We start from the raw sequence: 17,715 nt of genomic DNA on the forward strand, positions 1-17,715 counted from the left end.
TAAAGCTTGAAATTTACAAATGGGAGCAAAATACCCTCATTTAGCCAGAGCTCTGGGCCTGTCCATCCAGAGTCACCCAGCTGGTCCCTGCACAGTATCTTCAGCTGGCCTGGGAGCTGCTTTATGCTCCTGGAACCGTATTGACTAAGGATATATCCAAATCAACTACACCATCTTCCAGCAGATTGCCCAGTAATCCCACTGCTTGAGACTGGAAGATGAGGTTCTAATATCTACCGTATCCTATGTATTTCCAGTTTGAAAAATGGAGAGTTAAATCATCCATGTCAGGGAGAAATATTTTTGTGGACCCAGGGAATGATGATTGACAGGAAGCATGAGGGTTCCGCAACAGCGTGGACATCTGGAAACATCCTGATCTCTGGAGTAGAAGCCGAGACAACCCCCAAGACAGCCTCTTCTAATTCGTGGTAGGTTCCATGCCGACACAGTGCTGGACATGGTCCAATGCTGGTGAAAGCGTAGCTCTTGCCCCAGTGGCTTGGGATCAAAGGAGAAAGAAAGCATTCTTAGGGATGCTGAACCGGGAGGTGCTGAGAAAGCCCTGTCCAGTTGCTAGGAAACCCAGAATCCTCCACAGCTGCAAATGTGGGCCAGTCACCCCCCAAAGAGGGCATAGGCTGAATAACTGAGCAGGGGACTCCCAGAATGTGATGGAGGGATTAATTTCTCTCTAATAATAATGCTGGGCACTTCTCTGGGGACTTTCATCTACACATCTCAGAACGCTTTGCAAACATTCATTAACTATTACAACACCTCTTTGAAGTAAGTGTTATTAGGCCCATTTTCCAGATGAGGGAACCAACAGGCCACATGACTCGCCCAGGCCACCCAGCTAGATGTGGGGAGGGCAGAGTTTCAAATTCCAGTTTTCCTGATTCCAAGCACCAAGGTTCACTCTCCCTCTAGGCAAAAGACAGGGAGATGAAATCAGCTGGAAAGGGGAAGATAAAGGCAATGTGCTGGTGCTCCTCACCCAGGAGAGTACAGGATGGTACTCTCCTTGGAGATGGAACTAGGCTGGCAAAATAAGGGTAAAAGCACTCCTTTTCCAAAAAGCATCTTTATGCAAAGATCATAGACTGAGAACTGGAGGCCCTTAGACACCATTGAGTCCAGCCTCCTTTTGCAGGTGAGGAACTTAAAGCTCTTGCAGGGTAAGTGACTTATTCAAAGAGGTGGGAAGTAGTAAAAGCATGATTCACACTGAGGTTTTCTGTTTCTAAAGGCAGGGTTCTTGCCATGTGTCACACTGCCTTCTTGGGAAAAAGCAATCTGATAATAACCAGGACCTGAGTGAGACAGTGGTTCCAATTTTTTCTCTTCCTTCCCCCATCTCCTCCCCTAGACAGTAATCCAATAAATGGTAAACATGTGCAATTCTTCTATACATATTTCCACAATTATCTTGCTGCACAAGAAAAATCAGCTCAAAAAGGAAAAAAAAAATGAGAGAGAGAACAGAATGCAAGTAAATGACAACAAAAGAGTGAAAAAAGATAGTTGTGATCCACACTCAGTTCCCACAGTCCTCTCTCGGGGTTAGGATGGTTCTCTCCATTACAAGACCACTGGAACTGACCTGAATCATCTCATCGTTGACGAGAGTCACGTCCATCAGAATTGATTATCGTGTAATCTTGCTGTTGCCTTGTACAAAAATATTTTATTTCTACTCACTTTATTTAGCATTAATTCCTGTAAGTCTCTCCAGGCCTCTCTAAAACCATCCTGCTGGTCATTTCTTACAGAACAATAATATTCCATAACCTTCCTATACCATCACTTATTCAGCTATTCCCCAACTGATGGGCATCCACTCAGTTTCCAGTTTCTGGCCACTACAAAAAAGGCTGCCACAACCAATTTTTTGGCCAAATTGTTCTCCACCACTCAAGAGGGCCCTTTGAGGTGAGCGGGCCAGAGAAGCTTTGCAGGGATTCTGCCTAACCCCTGTCTTGCTTGGTTGGAGAAGGGAGCCTGTTGGTAGGACATCATAGGACCATGATCTTCAGGCTCTTTCAGCCTGTGCTCTCCCTGGTAGTAAATCCCTCTGTAAGCAATGCCCATTGTCCTACCCTTCTCCCCTGGGCTTTCATCAAGTCTCCCTTGCTCCTGACATCTTTGCAAGTCCTCCCCTGGCTGGGGATTTCCCTCTGAGATTCCTTTGGAGGGTTCAAATATTTTCTCCCCCATCAGAATGCAAGCTTCTAGAGGACAGAGATCATGTCTTTGCACTTGGATCCCTGGTGCTTAGCAAGTAGTAAGTGCTTAGCAAATGCTCATTAAATGGCTGGCTGACAGAAAATTGGGAAATATTGCAAAGCTCCTGGAGTGATCATTATGCAGGTGGATCACAAGGGCTCAAGTCCTGACCCTAACACTTATGACCTACGTAAAAAGTTATGTTGCTTCTCAGGACTTCGGTTTTCTCATATGTAAAATGAAAGGTCTGGACTCAATGTCCTCTCCCAACTCTAGGTCTGGGATTCATATTCCTAATTTCTATTCTTCATGGATTTTGTAGGAAATGGGAGAAGGTAGAAAGATTGGCTTGGGGAGAATGCAGAGTCCCAGGAGTGATCAAGGTGAGGGATTTTGTACCAGGACAGGTTCTAGGGGACTTTCCCACCCAAAATGGAGGAGCCAAGCCTCCTGACCCCATTTCCCAGAATCGACACTAGGAGTTATTGCCTCAAGGAGCAGAAGAGAACAAGCAGGTTGAGTCAGAGTACAATTTTGCCAGTTTCCCAAATGGGGAATATTAAAGAATCAGGCAGGGCAACAAGGGTAGCTCCAGGTGACCATCCCTTTTTGTCAAAGCTCTTTATATCTTTGAGGCAGCTCAGGGCTAACCAGTAGCCGCATCTCTTGGGGAATCCAGAGGGATCTCTGAGGTATGCTAAAGCCTGAGGATATGAGTAGGATAGGAGCCCTTCTCTATGTCTCTGGCAAGTAGCCTTTCAGCCTCTGGTTGAAGAGGCTCCTCTAAGAGGAAGACTCATTACCTCCTGAGGCTACCTCATTTTATGATTCACAAAGAAGCTGTTCTTGACTTTGCCCTTAAATTTGCTTTTTCTGCATCTTCCTAAATCTGCACACCAGGACCAAGCAAAGCTAGCCCAATTCCTGTTTCATACGGTGAACTTCAAATACTTGAAGACAATCATCATGTGCTCCATTTTTTTTTCTTTTTTCCAAGTTGGACCCCTCCAATATTCACTTTCAGATGATGCTTCCTCCATCTTGTCTTGGAGAAATTGAATTTTCAAATTCAAGTGCAAAACTTGACATTCATTACTATTACATTTCATCGTCTTTGATTTGGCTCAACATGCTTGCTTACCGAGACCTTGATAGACTTTTATTCTACTAATTAAAATGTTGACTTACCTTCCTAACTATCTTTGATAAGCATACTGTGCCACAGAGGTTGCTATCTGAGTCATTGGTTTGAAGTCCAGAAAGTCCAGAGACCTTTTTCTAGAATTCAATTTCCATGCTAATCTAGAATGGATTCTAGACATTCAGCCAATTTAGACTCCATGTCATCATCCCCCCATAATTCCACCATATTTAAAGAAAATCATAATGGGAAAGAAGGGGAGTATAGTTCATCTAATGCTTTGCTCTAAACTAAATAAAGTATATTTCTGGAATCTCCTGGTCTTTTGCTCCAGTTCTTGGATATGGCCATTCCTCGTAATAATGCAGATAGCTTATCTTTTCCTCCTCAATCTCTGCAACTCCTGTCCATGACCACTCATAAATTTTCAATTCCATTCCATCTAATCTGCCCTACTTTTATTAAGTACTTATTATATGTCATTCTAGGAAAGGAGATCAAACTCAACCAAAACTAATGTTGCCGCTCACAGAGCTTCCAGAAGGTCTGCTCAAAGAGCCATGGATCTCTCGACAGTGGGTTGGACCCATGGGTCACTCAGGCTGGCTAGTAGTTATCTCACTCTTGCTATTTAACTAACTCATTTTCTTTTCATATCATCGATTTCATTGATCGCATCCTTTGTACCACCTAGGCCAATCTACGTTGGTGATATCCTATAGTCCATAAGTCACCATCAATAATCTCTCTATTGCCTTTTAATGACCTACAACTTTGATTGTTCAGAGATATTTCAAGCTTTACAGCCATACGATATCCTTAAACAAGATTGACATTTTAGTAATAGTGCTAATTATACATAAATCGTGTATCTTTTAAAGATTTGCAAGGCACTTCATAAATAGAATCTTTAGTCGACTGTATAACCCTGAAAGCAGAGGCTGCTTAGAATGGACTTTGGAGAAGCCAGCCCTATCCCATGCTTCTTTGAGAACGCCCTCAACGCACTTGGATGTTCTTCTCATAAAGAGTTTATTGAAATGGGAAAGTGCGTATGAGGATGTGGGTGATGTCAGCCACTCAAAAAAGAGGCAACGAGGTTAATTGGTGATGACGTGACTTTCGGGAAGCCATGCTGGTTCTCCATTATCTCGGTCCCTCCATTTTCCTGCTGTTCACTAGCCAGCCCTTTCGTGCATGTTCTAGAATTTTGCCCAGTACTGGGCCGCAGTTTTAAGATTCCATCTTCCCCTGTTTTGAAAGTCAGGACACGTGCCCATCTCAAGTCCAGCAAGTCCTTGCCCATTTTCCCTGATTTTCCCATGATGACTGGCAGTGACTAACTCAGCAATCCCGCCTGCTACTTCTTTCAGGATCCGAGGATGTAATTCACCTGGACCTGGTGACTTGATCTCCTTAAGCCTGGTGAGGCAAGCCCAAGCTCTCTCCTTCTCCGTCTTGGGTTCCAGCTCCCTATAACTATTTCCTTTCAGCCTCAGCCAGCCACCCACAGAGCCCGATTTCTTGGAAGGCTCAGGCAGTCAGCCTTGACCTACTTGTTAGTCACTGACTGTCACTACTATTAACTCTGCTCTGTTGTTCCCATCGTTAACATTAGAGGTCCAAAGAACAGTCATAAAAGAAGTTCAGTCATTGTTGGGGATGATTCAGGCCATGGGTCATCCTGGGGAAAGAGGAAGAGAGGGTGGCAGTCACCGTACCTAGAAGTAGGGGTGCAAAGAAAGGCAAAAACAGTCCCTGCCTTTAAGGAGTTCACATGCTAATGGCAAGAAGGAAGGAGAGCAACATTAAGTGCCTACTGCGTGCCAGGCACTGTGCTAAGCACTTTACAAATAGCATCTCATTGGGTCTTTACATTCTGGGAGGTGGATGGTGTTAGGATCCAGTTTTGTAAAGGAGCATTCAGAGGGGGACTGCCTTGTCCAGTCACAGGGCTGGTAAATGGCCCCCTGACTCCAGATGCGGTTCTCTAACCCTTAGGCCATCTAGATGGAGAAGAGGGATGTGGGAGGAGGGTAGGAAAGAGGCAGCATGCAAACATGAGTCTGTACAAGTTCTAGAGAGGATAAAGGAGAGGTAATCAGCTCGAGGAAGGTACTAGCAGGAGGGGGATTGGGAAAGGCTTTTTGCAGGAGGAAACACTTTCACTGGGACACCACGGAAGCCCGAGAAGCAGATACCGGACATGGGGAAGGGCAGGTGAAAATGCCTAGAGTATAGGATGGGCTGTTATGTGCCAGGATGCAAAGCCATTGTCACTTGAAGTGAAGAGAATGTGGAAGCAGGAAGGGCGGAAGGGCCGGGGTACGAAGGGACTTGGAACAAACAGAAGACTTTTCTACTTGAATCCAAGGGAGCCGGCTGAGGGTACTGAGGGCATAAGAGCACACGACCAACCTGAACTTTAGGAAGATCAGTTTGACAACTAAAGGAGGATGGAAGGGAAAAAGGAGAAACTGAGGCAGGCAGATCTCTGTCCCCAGCAGCTATTGCAACAGCCCAGGGGTGAGGTGATGAGGGTTTGACTCGGGTGGGGGGCAGATTCTAGTGAAGATTCCCAAGAGTAGAATTCATGACACAATATTTACCCTTTCCACTCTTGCCCAAACTTGGAGTTGGGGTGGAGGGAGGGATGAAACCTGGGTTCAAATATCACTTCAGTTACCTACTAGTCATGCATCCCTGGGCAAGTTAGAACTCTGGCTCAGTTTCCTCATTTGTAAAATGAAGGTGTTGGACTCAAAGAGCCCAAAGGTTCCTTGATCTCTAGATCTATGGTCCATGAATGGAACTCCAGAGCCTTGAAGCAGATCATCATGTTAAAGAGCAAGGGATGAGTAAGGGGACAGGAGAGAATGCTCTTTACCACACTGGGCCTGTCTCACTCCTGGCATCCACATTATTAGATGATACTTATAAAGAACCCCTTCTCTAGCCAATAGCCAGCTTTTCTTTCTATTTCCCCTTTGTTTTCCCTTGTGCTGACATCACAGTTATGCTATGGAGATTATTTTTTAAGGAACCAAAATTCACCCATCCCAAAGGATCTGTGAATATTCCCCCCAACCATGCAGATTACTTCCCATCCATTCCTGTACTTCCTATTTGACTACTGTCCAAGTGTTCCAGCTAGTTTGCCACAGGGGAGCCACCCACTGTACTGGAGGCTTCTTTCTGTTTCCTTTAAACCCAGAAGGGACCAATGGAACCCAGAGGCTGCCCATCAGTCACCCTCACTTCCACAAGACCCAAGCCTGTCTTCCCCACTTTGTCAATGGCATAATATCAGTTATGACTGTCCTTGAAGCTGCCCAAGAGAACATGATGTTTTTGCCTACTTCCTATCCGTATAAACATTTAATGAGAATAATCTGTGCTGGAATCAAGGGGATCCTTGATGCGTATCTTTGAAGGGAACAGGTGTTGGCAAGTAATACTCCACAGCTGATTGTATCTTTCCCCCCTAACATGAAAGATGTAGACGATATAAGATCCCATTGGGCTTATTATTTGTTGACTATAATAAAAAACAAACAAACATTTGTTTTGGTTTGTTGATTTTTTTTTTCATTTGACAGAAATCTGTTTTCTCCCCCATCGTCATGCAAACAAAACAAAATAAAACCCTTGTAACAAATACACATAGTCAAAAAAAATCAAGCTCTGAACTAGACAATGTCCAAAAAAAATTGGTCATAATATTTTGTTGCGTTATATTGTTTCCATCACCTCTCTGTCAGAGAGAGGGGGTAGATTTCATCACCTTCCCTTTGGAATCATGGTAGGTCATCACACTGATTGAGATTCTCAAATCTTTCAAAATTGTCTTTACAATCGTTTTCATTACTTGTTCCCTCGTTCTGCTCACTTCACTCTGCATCACTTCCTACGAGCCTTCCCAGGTTTTTCTCAAGTCACTGCTTTTATCACTTTTCATAGACTGATGCTATCATCTCACATTTATATACCATGAGTTGTTCGGACATTCCCTAAAGATAAGCGACTCCTTATTTTCCTGTTCTTTGACATCACAAACAGAGCAGGCATCTGATGTGGTGCCGGGATGGCTCTCCTTCAGCAACGTCTTCCATGAATATGTCCACATTACAAAAGGGTGGCATGAAACAAGAAATATGTCTGCCACATGGATTCACTTCTGTCATGGAAGAGAGTGTATGAAGAATCCCAAGAGGAAGAAGGATTCCCTTTGCAAAGTGAGGTCTTCCAATGCTCCCATTTGCAGATGATCTTGTGTTGACTGAATCAAACACCAAAAGACTCCAGAGACTCCTAAAAATGTTTCATAATCTCTCAAGAGCTCAGCCTAACCATCCATCCACACAGATAAAATCAATAATGTCTGTTGCCCAGTCTGATTTGCAATTGGAAAAAAAATGACCTAGGTAACTCATCCATTGTCATAAGTATGTTGGGATAGCAAATGGGTGGTGGTTTGATCCTATAATTTTTTAGGAAGGGGCGAGCACACTTTTGATCTTGGAAAACTTTATTATTTTTAGTGACCTCCAAATCCCCCATGCATAAAAGACTGATTATTTAAAATAGAAATTTGTGTTGATTTTTTTTTGTTTTTGTATCCCTTATACATCCTAATAGGTCCCTTCCCCAACCCTTTATCAGAGAACTAAGTTGAGCAAATCCAACTAACACATTGAAAGTTGGGCATTTTCTGTAAGATTATATTCTCATCATGTCTCACTTTTATAAATGAGAGGGGAGGGACCAGTTTTTTAAATCACTATATCTTTGCCATGACATATATGGCCACAAGACCCAGAACTCTGAAGTATCCAAAGGACAATGGAGAGGTAGGAGCAAAATAGGTATAAGCAGTCTGCCAAACATTAAAGAAGCAAGCCTTCAGAATTGATGCCGTGTTAAATGCATTATTTTTATGATTTCCCCCTCCAGATGAGTAATGCTTAACAACTACCTTGAAAACAGCCTCTATTTAAAGCCATTAAAGGAACCCATTTAAATGATTTATTCTGTAGGACTTTCATTTTTTATTTCTCCTAATTATAGTCCTTTTATTCATTCTTAATTTGCTTTCCATCTTACTTCCTGTATCTGCCCTTCCAAGTCTCCTCCATGACTAAGCCAAGTTCCTGTTTCTTTCCTCCATTCTTCTTCACAGTTTCCCCAAGCTCTCCTCCTCCTGTACTATGGTCTCTGCACAAGACCTGGCTCTTGTCTTCCCTTAAACCAGCTACTCTGCTTGCCCTTTGATCCCATCACTGCCTATCTATCCTAGGAACTTGTCTCCCTCCCCTTTGCTCTGACCCTTTCTCACCTCTTTAATCTCCCCTTATCTGCAGTTCATTCCTTGATACCCATAAACACGAGCCCTACCCATTCTCTTAAAAAAAAAAAATAAAATAAAACTTTCACTTGACCCAGACATCCCTTCAAGCTATCTATCAACACATAGCTCTCCTCCCTTTCACAGCCAAACTCCTAGAAAAAAGCCATCTGCACTGGGCTTCCATTGCCTCACCTCCCACACACTTCTCAATCCCTCACAATCTGGCTTCCCCATCCACCCCTCCCCGACTTTTAACTGAAACTTCGCTCTCCAAGGATACCAATGATCTCAACTGCTAAAATGCCTTTTCTCAGTCATCATCCTTCTTTCTCTCTGCATCTTTTGGCACTGTCAGCTCCCTCCTTTGAGATAATCCCTCCTCCCTCAGCTTCCTTGGTCTCTCTTGTTCTTTGCCCATTTCTCTGGTCCTTTTCCATTGCCCGCTTTGGGTCATGTTTACCAGTCGGCCACACCGCCAATAATAGATGAGTTTGCCCGGTGCTCCAAGATCCTTTAATTGGCTATTAATTATTTTTGCCCCTTGACTGCTTTGAACTGTCACCTCAAACCTGCTTTGATTGTTTGGGAAGTTGATCCCTCTGCCTAACCAATTATTAAAAATTTCTTGCTACATTTTTTGAAATCTACTATTTACACCCTTTGACCATATGTGTACTAAGGACTGGAAGTTGATTGTATTTTATTAATTTTCTCCAATTAACAGCCATTTATCTTCTCTCCCTTCTACTTCTCTCAATGTTGAAAATAAGGAGAAGAAAAATAAAACCATTGCAATGAATGTGCTTAGATAACCAGAACAAATTCCTACCTTTGTCATGTCCCAAAGTGTGCATCTCATTCAGTGATACCAGACCTAAATCCCAAAGATTTCAAAGAAAATTAATAGATCCCATATGTACAAAAATATTTATAGCAATTCTGTTGGTGCTTGTGGCAAAAAACTGGAAACTATGGGAGTGCCCCCAACTGACTTTGGAAATTTTAGATATTGTAGGAAAAATGATTTATGATACTATTTGCAGGGGAATTATCATACTGTTTCAATCCAACTTTACGTGATTAAAGATTGTCCATATTGAGAATGTCGCTTCACTCCTGTAATTCTCTAGGAATGCCGGAGAAGGTTAGGAGGCATTTCCGATTCCCCCTTGCTTTCAGACTGCCCTCTTGGCAGAATTGTTTAACTGTGTATGTAGGGCACGTGGGGTTCTTGTGTAGGAAACCTTTGTGAAAATCCTTTGTAATGTAAATCTTCCAGCATCTGGAGAGAGGGAGCCACACCTCCAGCTTCCTCTCTATCAAATGACCTAATTCAGATTTGTGGGTTTGCGCTCAAGAACAATAACTTCAAATTTTCACGTCTCATTTATTTGTCACTGATTTTCAGTTTGAATACTGGCTATACCCATTTCTACCTGTGTGAACTCTTAACCCAGTGTGATCACAGCTGGATGATGTCATGATTGCTTGAAGTGGCCCATGGCACTATGGAATAGCTGGAAGTGTCAGGAAGCCTACCTTGGCTTCTTTGTGACTTGTTCCCACTTTTGCCTTTTAGGATCCAAAGAATAAGTATTAATTCCTCTGCCTCAGAACGGTGCTCAAAGCTGTTCTGTGTCCTCTGAGCCTTCTCTTCTCTAGTCTAAACCTGCCCAATTCTTTCAAATAGTACTTGTAAGATCTCGAATCAATGCACTTCATATACCCAGTTGTCCAGCTTGGGGGGAGTGTTCTATAAATTATTAATATCTTTCCTAAATTATTCAAAACTGAACACAATACTTCAATTGTGCTTGGATCAAGATAGGGTGCAGAGGACCAAACTCCTCCTTTATCTTGGAAACCTTCCTATCTTATCCCAGTCCAAGGTCTCCTCAGCTTTTTTGGCCATCCCATTCCAATGAATTTATTCCATTATGACTAACTCCCAAACATTTTTCATATGAAGTTCTCTCTAACCAAATCACCTCCACCTTCTACACATGAAATTGATTTTTTGGGCCCAAGTGTAATACTTTACATAAATCTCTAATGATCCTATTAGAGTCAGTCTAATATTCTCACCTGTCAAGATCTTTTGAAAACTTGATAGTTATCCATGAGGTCAGATAGCGCTTTCAGCTTTTGGCCATTTTCCCTGGGACTCAATTTCCTCAAATGTAAAATAGCTGAAGCTCAGGGAGGTAAAACACTTGGATTAAAGTCACACAGATGCTAAGTAATGGAGGCCAGCTTTGAATCCAAATCCTGATATTCTAGGTCTAGTGAATTGTAATGTCCAGGCTAGCTCTCTGGAGGGTCCCAGGATGGGCCTTTAGGTGGAGAAGCTATTTTACCCATTTTGAAAGGCTCCTATCTTAGATGAGACAATGCTTGGGGAATAAATGTTAAACACCATCCAAATGTGTTTTAATAATATTGTTTTGAGGGCTGATGGCATGGTACTTATAAACTCTGATGAATGTGATTCAAAATTTGGATCATTATTTCTTCCCTCTGTCTCTTGAGCTATAGAAGTCTGTGCTCATTATATAACCTTTCTGAGTCTCTGGATTCTCAATACTCATTGGTTAGAATTTGGTACTAATGAGACCAAGATTACAGATTCAAATTATCAGCCAGTTGATTTGTGCAGAAAATTACCCTGGTCTATGACCCCAAATTAGACCCCCTAAGACCTTCTCACAGTGGGTGTACCTGGTTACCATGGGAAACAGGGCAAGACAGGACAAGTCCATCCTTTTGCTGGAGAAATAACTCAAAGAATCACTGCTGGTCACTGACCAGCATCAAATCATTGTAACGATTTCCCTGGAGGATGAACAATAGTTTATCACTTTCAATCATCATGATGGCACAAAGACAGCATCTTTCTTTCTAGAGATTGTCCTGGCTTAATTGGTTAGAGACTGTATTAAGGATATGATATGAAGTGACCCTTGGTGGGCCAGGTAGCTACACTGTGCTTCATGATCACTGTGTTAGTCTTTTGTTTGGGTAATTCAATTCTCTCTCTGTCTCTCTCTGTCTCTGTCTCTCTGTCTCTGTCCTCTCCTTTTCTCCTTGTCTCTCTCTGTCTCCTCTCCTCCTCCTCCTCCTCCTTCTCCTCCTCCTCCTCTTCCTCTTTCTCTTCTATTTCTCCTCCTCTTCTATTTCTCCTCCTCCTCTTCTTCTTGTTCTTGTTCTTGTTCTTCTTTCTCTCTGTCTCTCTCTCTCTCTCCTGTCTCTGTATTTCTATATCATTTATCTTCATCAATATGTGTGCATATATGTAAAGTAGCCAATATTTATCACTTTAAGGTTTTCAAAGAGCTTCATATATGTAGACATGTGTATTATACTATAACAGCATATACATGTGTATATAAGTACATATACATACATATACATGCACACATGTATTACATATTATGTATGTTCTCATTACAGCCTTGGCAGGTAGGTGCTATTATTATCATTATTTTATAAATGAGAAAACCGAGGCAGACAGCTATCCAATGACAGTCACAGCTAGCAAGTATCACATCAAAATGAGGCTCCACTGGAGAAATGACTCCAAGTTCATGTCCTCCACTTAGATTCAGAAGAATATGGAAAATCAATAAGCATTTATTAAGCACCTACTGTGTTCTAGCTACTGCAGTTATACAGAGGACTTTAAACAGTCCACAGGTAAAAATTGACCACTTTTCCCATTGGGAGCAGTGGCTCATGGATTAGGAATTGAGTGGCTTGGTGACCGGCTCACAGTGAATTATTGGGCTGTGGAGCTAGGACTAGGAAGTATGATGAACTCACCTGAGTTCTTGGGAAAGTTGTCTGTAGACACCAGGGACATTCTGAGCTTCTCCGGTGACATCAGCCTGTGTCATCCTGCTGTTATTTCACTGCCTAGTCAGAATTCCTGAGAGAGATTTATAAGCCGGTGATCTAAACACAGGTAATAAACTGGAAAATAGACAATCTGGCTTTCTGCAAGTTTGCCAGAGTCATCTTAATTTACGAGGGCAGCCTCAATTAGGAGCCTTATTAATTCTTCCCCTTTATCTCTGCAGCTCTGCTGGGGCTGGAGAGAATGGGGGGCTTTCTTTTCTCTTCCCGCCGCTGTGGCGAACGACCGATCCACCCAACACCGGGCAAAGGCTCGTGGGTTTAGGGAAGTGGTTTGGCACAGGCCCACTCTGTAGCTCTCTCAACGAGGTCAACGTGGAAACTTATGACATCACACCCAGTGGCTGCTGAGGGAGAAGAAAGAAGCTTTTCATTTGCATCTGTCCAGGACTCGGTCTCCAGTTTTCCTCTGGGCTTGGGGAGGCACCTCCAATCAGAACACATAAACCAGTCACACAAATCACAAAACACCTGAATCAGAGCCTCTGGGACCACAATAGGGCGATTAGCTAATATTAATAAAGCACGTTAAAGTTAGCAAAGCCCTTTCCATATTATCCCAGTTGGTACACATGAGGTCAGTGATACAGTATGTGTGTTTTACAGATGAGGAAACTGAGGCTGAGAGAATACAGGCGGTTTGTCCATCAGTTGGGATTTGCACTCTGATTTTCCTGGCTCCCGGTGCAGCCCTCTAACCACTTAGCAGGACACCCTCTGTAACATTAAGGAGAAGTCATTATATCCAAGTGAAAGGGAACTCAATCACTCCCAATTCTTCCCAACATCAAATCTAAATTGTAGCTTCCCAATTCCTTGTTTGCTCCTGATTTTCTTCACTGAGCTTAAACAGACCAAATCTCCTCCTTCTTCCCCACGGACAGCCCTCCAATATTCAGAGACATCTCTCCAGTGTTCTACCATTCTCTTCTCCAAAACAAACACCCCTAAATCCTTCCAACCATGACGAGGTGATGTGATTTCAAGGCTTCTCACTATCCCAGCGGCTTCTTGCCTCTAGGACTTTCCAGCTTATCGATTCTTCCCTAAAATGTGACATCCATAGCCGACCACAATTTTCCACTTGTAGCTTGTCAAGAACAGGGATACCGACAAGCTAGAATGTGACTCACTTCCTCTGAGTGTCTAGCACCTCGAAAGACTATCTCCTCCTTTCTTCTTCTGAGCTCTGCAGTTCTCATAATGTCTTGGATGGCACGAGCTCACTCGCTGTTTCGTACTATTGACTCATATTAACCTCAGAATGCACTTAAACCACAGGAATTGTTTTTTCTTACGCAGGATAATTTCCCCATACTTCCTCAATCTTATTTATACATGTTTTTGTTTGTTTTGAGGGGAAGATTTAGGGATAGGAATTCATATTTACTTCCATTCAATCCAATTGTTGATCCCACCGGTGATTCTAGTCCGTGGAGCTCTTTTACTGACTTTCATTCATCCAATGGATCAGTCATCTGCAGATTTCATAAATTTGTCTTCTAAGCCTTCAGGAAAATTATCAATGATTCAGTCGATCGGTCATCTGCAGATTTCATAAATTTGTCTTCTAAGCCTTCAGGAAAATTATCAATGATTCAGTCGATCGGTCATCTGCAGATTTCATAAATTTGTTTTCTAAGCCTTCAGGAAAATTAACAACGATTCAGTGGATTGGTCATCCGCAGATTTCATAAACATGCCTCCTATGCTTTCAGACAAGTTATCAATGAAAAGGTTAAATGGACAGATTCATGGGAAATTTCAACAGAGATCTCTCAATAATGAATACATCCAAGTTTGAGTCCTGCTTCAAACACCAACTAGTTACGTGAACTTGGGAAAGTCACTGAAATCCTTTGGCTCAGTTTCCTCATCTCAAAAATAAGTAGAATTATTGTAGCATCTTCCTCATAGGATTGTTGTGAGAAAACTCCTTAAAGTTCTATCTAACTGCTAAATATCATAAGTCATTTCTGAATTCCTCTATTTGTACAACTGGATAGCTCTTCCACAAGGATAATGGACTCTATGTTCTGAGTTTGGGGTAAATTTTAAATAGTTTACATCTATTTAAGGCTGACATGCTTTGATCATTGGATAAAGACAGAGGATGATACCCCCAAATGTCTTGTGATTGGCTGAAAGAATCAGACACACCTCTGGGCCAATATAGGGATTGGCAAACCAATATGATATTATGTATTTGAGCAAAGGGCTAGTATGGTGGTAGAGGAGCTCTAGCTTAGCACCCGGAAGGGAATTTCTGGGGGGAAAGAGACAATTTCTCCCCACCCTCAACCAGGCCATGAATCTAGGAGATCTATGGTCTCACCAGCCGTCCCTTTGCTTTTGTAGATTTATAAGCCAGCTGTGACTTATATCCCTCAAGACGAGCCTGGGGGAGGTCATGGTAGATGTGTGTCCTTGGCAGAACTTGAATCCAGTACTTCCCATTTCTGACGCTGGCCTTCTACATATTATGCTTTCACATTGCCTTCTCACATTGCATAGGAAGCTTTCAATCTTATAAATCTTAAAGTATTATAAAGTGATCTCCCCCATCTGCATACAAAGCCCCCCATTGGGCACTCTGGGTCTCTGTACCAGTCACTCCCCATCCCTAGAAGGTCCCCTGCCTCATCCTTCCCTTACAGAATCTATCTTTTCTGTCAATATGCAGCTCTAGCTCCACCTTCTATTTAAAGTCTTTCCTTATCCCTCTCAATTTCTAGGTTCCCTCCCTCATCATCTATTTTGCATGTACCTGATTAAATGCAGGCTCTATTAATATATATTTGTTAAATATATTATATTTATATATATATAATTTATATAATTAACATATAATATAAATATACATAATTTATATAACAAATATATATTTGTTAATATATTAAATATAATATTTGTAAAATATATTATGCAATAATATATTTGTGCTGTTTTTCATAATAGAATCCAATTTCTTGGGGGACAGGGACTCTCATTCTTGGTGTCTGTATGCCCAGAGCCTGCCCAATAGCCCCAGGAGGCGTGTAAATGATGGCTTGATGGCCAGCTATAAAAATTCCCTCTCTTGCTCTTCTGCCGTGACATTGCCCGGCTTCAGCTCCACGCTCCTTGGGGTGACAGCTAGATTTCTTGGTGACCCCAGGACTCCTGCCTGTGGCGGAAGATCAGTGGCCACCGGTGACCAAGGACTCTGGAAGACATATCACAGGAGATCATCTGGCTGAATGTTGACCCGGTGCCCAGTCACTGAGTCACCCAAACACCTCACCGGAGCCTCTTCTGCGCTTGAAAAACATTGCCACACGCACATCGGCCGGCTTCCCTTTGCAGTGGTTAGAGAAATCCCGCGTCATCAACCCTGCGGGCCATCAACCCCAAGAATTTTGGCTTTGCCAAGCTCTCGGGCTCTGTCCACGATTGCAGTAGGGTGCGAGGAGCTCTAGCCCTGGCTTTGCCACTTAAGGGCAAACCATCTCCTTTCTCTGAGCCTCAGTTTATCTGCCTGTCAAATGAGACCTCTAAGGTCCAGCTCTGACAATCTGTGGCTCTAAGTCTAGAGCTCCAAATTACAGTGGAAATATGCAACATCTCTTTACCTTAAAGACTGTCTTTTCCTTCAGCTAGAAGGCTATGGCTGCCCTGTGCTCCTTTCCTGGATCCCTCCGCTTCCAAAGCCATGACTTTGAGATTAGCTGAGGAGGCACAGGTTTGCCCCTCGTCCCACCTGGAGGCCCTGGGAAGGGAGGAGATGGCCCATTTCTGCAGTACATTGGTCCCTCTGGTGACCTGATCTCCTTCACTACCCACCCCCAGCCTCTTCCAATCTGGGGTGCCCGAGGTGGGCCCGGGGTGGAGGTCTGCACAAAGCAGGCTCAGAGCCGGCCCGCTCCGGAAAGGGGTGGGGAGGCAGTGGGCAGCCCCGGCAGTAGTCAGCCACCATCCACCACAGCCAGCACTTGAGCGGTGGGTCTCGGGGGACGGGAGCTCCCGGCTAGCTGGCTGGCGGCCGAGGCTGCTCACAGAGGGCCCGGGACTTGGCTGGCAGCAGAGGGGTGGGGATGGAGGGGAGGGGCAGCCGGCAAAGGCTCTCAAACAAGGAGGACATTCAGGGCAGCCTCCCTCATCCGAGTGGAAAGCTACAGTATGTTCGTGCTGTCCAGTCCAGACTTGGCCGGGACGTGTCTCTCGCTCCTTATAAGGCTGAGAGCTCGGAGGTTCTGCGCCTTCCAGGACACAGCAGCCCTTGTGATGGGTCTGATCAGATCTCCCCCCAGCTGCTATCAAGGGACTGAACGAGCGGGACTTTCCTACAGTGTGGCCACGGGCTGGAAGCCACAGAGAGGCCCACCTGGCTTAGAGGCGCCCTCCCACTCCCCAACACCCCTGAATGTTTCGGGGTGGGGCAGCAAACTTGGCAGGGCCCGCGTTCGGCCTCCAGCTTCCCGAGATCCCAGATCGCCGTCCTGGAAATGTAGGGAGCGTTTCCCTGGGCTTCCCTGGAGCCCTTTTCAGGATGGGCAGAAGTGGGAAAGAAGTGGGGGCCTCTCTCCCTGGCCGGACCCCATCTTCTCGGGCCTCCTGCAGCCCTCTGGCCAGAAGCAGAGAAGCCAGGGCCTTGTGGGAGATGAGCAGGTCCGGCTGCCTTTCTTTTCCCTGGTGGCCAGAGGAAAGCTTTTGGGATTTCTGGCTTGGGATGGGCCAGTCTGTAGTGGCTCCTCGGGAGAACCTTCAAAATCTGGCTGGGCAAGCTGGCCGAGGGGCCCCGTCCTGCAAGTTCCTTCCCACGCCCGCCTGCTTGGGGGTGCTCAGAGAGAAGGGCATCATGGTCTGGTGGAAAGGGCCTCGGACTGACAGACCCGGCTGCCACTTAGTACTTGTGAGACCTGGAGCTGCTGTCCTGGGACTCAGTTTCTCCATTAGAAACTCTCAATCAAGAATTCCATAATCCCACATCTTCTGATCCAGGTTAATGTCCTGGCAGCACCTCTCCAAATGGGAGACTGTTTGTAAAGTACTTAGCACAAAGACTGGTACACAGTAGGCACTTAATAAATGCTTGCTCCCTTCCCCT

The sequence above is a fragment of the Antechinus flavipes genome, chromosome 3 (assembly GCF_016432865.1).
Source record: "Antechinus flavipes isolate AdamAnt ecotype Samford, QLD, Australia chromosome 3, AdamAnt_v2, whole genome shotgun sequence".
NCBI lineage: Eukaryota > Metazoa > Chordata > Mammalia > Dasyuromorphia > Dasyuridae > Antechinus > Antechinus flavipes.